The sequence below is a fragment of the Lissotriton helveticus genome, chromosome 7, assembly GCF_964261635.1.
Source record: "Lissotriton helveticus chromosome 7, aLisHel1.1, whole genome shotgun sequence".
NCBI lineage: Eukaryota > Metazoa > Chordata > Amphibia > Caudata > Salamandridae > Lissotriton > Lissotriton helveticus.
This window is the reverse complement of record NC_136068.1, coordinates 480,419,687-480,422,831: the sequence shown is the minus strand read 5'-3', so window position 1 is coordinate 480,422,831 and position 3,145 is coordinate 480,419,687. Positions and strand designations below refer to the sequence as shown.

The following is a 3,145-nucleotide window of genomic DNA, read 5'->3' as shown; positions in this document are numbered from 1 at the left end:
CAACACTAGCTTCTGGGGGGGGGGGGACCTAACCACAAGACATTGCATGCAATTACCTGGGCCCTGTCGAGGTCCCAATCGTGAGATTTGGATCTGTTATGAAAAATTGAGCAAGCAAAAGTAGGCTCCACCGTTGTGACTATTTCCACTAATCACCACCTCGTGCAACATACACCAGATAGGGACTTTAGGTTTACACAGAATATAATGAAAACACTTTACGCCAGTGTTGCAGTTCTACTAAGGCCCAACTTAGATGCTCGTTGCGCCGAAGGCAGAAAGTAGAACTGTATAGGCCCTATAGAGATATAAGTATCATATGTAGGCACTACAGATACTTAGGCCGCCTGCCTGCAGTACTCAGCCCGCTAAGCTTTCCAGCCCAACCTATGGAGCAGACGTAGTCTTTGATGACAGTGATATCAAGTAAAAAAGGGGGGGGGCCACACTACCCTGCATATTGCAGCGATAATGGAAGGGAGGGTGGCAACAAAGCCTTCTCAGTGAAGGTGACACCTCGCATAGGCACGCTGAAGAAACTTTTCCCTCCGGTATCAGGTAACACAGTCTAATTAATGCAGCGCATTCCTATACTCGAATCTCGACGCCAGATCCCCAGAAACCTAGTAGGACCCAAGAATAGACCCCACATGCAAGAACAGTGGATGAAAGCGAATCTACTACAAGGTATCACATTTGGATCTACATAAGTGTTGGGATCTTATGATGTGAAATGAGCAGAAATAGCGTCATTTACGCTTCTAAATCGCACTATTCTATTGAATTAAACTCCCCTTTGACCAGGCACCATGGGTAAAGTCTGCGCTATATAAAGGCAAGATATAGAGTGGATTGCCGTAAAGATGCTAGCTGCCAATGAGGCATGTTGCCAGAAGTGACCTTTCCATGATTTAGGTGTGACAGCGATGTCGACTCTAGAGACACTGCCGCGATAGCCAGCCCAAAAGAATGCGGGAAGAACTCATGTAGCCATCGGACGATGCCCCAATTGGGAACAAAACCCCTCAGGCAACGACCACCGCTAAAAGCACCATCACGGGAGGGCCAACAGGCCTGTAGGTTACATGGATCTGAACTCCCTCACTTTATTTAAAGAAACAGCTATTAACTGAGCCCAGGGCTGACCTGGGAGACTGCCAAAACACAGCTATCTTGACCCGGCCCAAGCGGACAAGAACAATCCAGCCGAATAACAGCTTAGCATACACCACAACAGACTAGAACTACATGTGCACGGAAAGCTAGTCACACTTAATGACAGAAAACCCAAGTGAGAAAATTCCAAACAGCATAATTGCACATGAACACATAGCATAAAAGTGCCCATTGTGAAAGGTTACACCGGGAGAAAGATGCGATGGTCGTCGCACTTGTTAGTCACGACCTGACGTGGGGCATGGGATGTCAATGCGCCATACAGATTCAATGCGCGCTCCCCTGCAAGTCGACCACCCTCAATCCAAGCACAAACATGCCTAACCTGATCCTGCTCGAACGAAGCCGAACGTGCCTTTCCACTTAAAGGCGAACCCACCATAATGAACACGCGCGTGTAGCTGAAAAGGATAACGTGCCTTTTACTCGACTGCTCTGCCCACAAGATCTGTGGCTGAAAAACAAGTCAGCATGATTGAGGAAGTCAATTGTAACCCAATTCCCACGAAACTAGCCGAGGCATAAACCAAGGAGCTACCCGGACGCAGCGGCCCATAAAATAGTAAAACGACATCCGAGGACGGATATACAACCTGAAATAGAAAGCAGGCCATAAAACCTATTTGTAAGCCCCAAACAGGGAACAGGGTGTGTTGCTCCCTTCTCAACCTTGTGACCCAGAGGGGGGGATGTGCAACTTCCGTGCGTGAAAGGCGTTGATTGGAGAATGCGGGCAACGATCCCGCTACCTCTCGCACGCCAAGCGAGCGCTCTACCATCTGAGCTAATTCCCCTCCCAAACCAGTAAGCTGCTCCAGCTGAGGCTCGAACTCACAACCTCGGCATGCCTCAATGCAAGTACTGCTGTATAAGTACCGCGCGCTAACCGATTGCGCCACTGGAGCTCACGGCGCCATATTTAAAATTAAACCGGACTCCATGTTCCGTGCCTCCGAAAATACAGAGACGTGACACAATCTCCCAAGCCAAACCGATAAGCCTATGAAAACCCCTAGTCAACCGCAAAGACCAGCTATACTAGAGCCGCCTGATGACAACCCCTTAGACCCATACATAAAATGGTTTACCGGCACCTCGCTGCACAATCCGAGCGTACCGCCTGAAATTGTACTCCTCCTCGTGCCCCACTACTAGCCTCCTGACCAGCACACAAACTCGTCACAGAAAACGGGGCTTACAAGTACCCGACATAGCCCATCAGCGTGCATCCTAGGCTGTTCCCCTTTGACTCGCGCTTTTAATCGGACAACGGCAAAGGGGGAGCTTAAGCAAGATCACTATATGCCCTGCCAAGCACCCCAGGTCGAGAAAATAAATCTAACACGCACCATAATGGGGCTGGTTTCTGTTTCCCACCAATAGCGCGTAACCCCTCGGGCCCTTGCTGTGCGCCAAGAGCATTCCGAGGCACATGCCCGGTGCCTGACCTCTGCAGCACCCCTCCCTGCCTGGCCCCTACCATAAAGGCAAACACCAGGAAGTAAAATTACTTCAAGCCATGCTACCGATGAACTGCTGGAACCGCTATACTAGTAACAACAAAACGTATGGTGCGCAGGGAGACCCTAAACGAAGAACAGTGTCACCCCGTTGGTAAACTGTGGACCGGGAGCACTCCTCGGTACTCTGAGCCTGGAAGACCAGAGGAACCCTGGGCACAATACGGTAGACATATGCTGTTAGAAACCGCATATTGATTACACCTCCCTGCACCTTTATAAAATGAGCCGTACCGGCAACGATGAAAACTACCACTAGTGCATAAAAGCGCCGTAAGGCACATAGGCCGCAATAAGCTGACCTACCGCCATTTTAGCTGCAGCCAATTGTACTGACTCACCCACGACATTCCCGGGGAACATGCAGTGCTCCAGGCTTCGTTCCCTGATCGTGAGGGAATCGTGGGACCTTGTCGCCGCTTTAACGATACCCCTCCATCTTAGAGTCA

General features: G+C 50.0%; 1 non-coding gene across 1 annotated transcript; it reads right to left on the bottom strand.

Moving 5' to 3' along the window:
- Positions 1-1,986: 1,986 nt before the first annotated feature.
- TRNAI-UAU (transfer RNA isoleucine (anticodon UAU)) lies at positions 1,987-2,081 on the bottom strand. Its single transcript has 2 exons — positions 2,044-2,081; positions 1,987-2,022 (listed from the first exon to the last, which is right to left on the bottom strand). It is a non-coding gene; the product is annotated as a tRNA-Ile (tRNA).
- Positions 2,082-3,145: the final 1,064 nt, after the last annotated feature.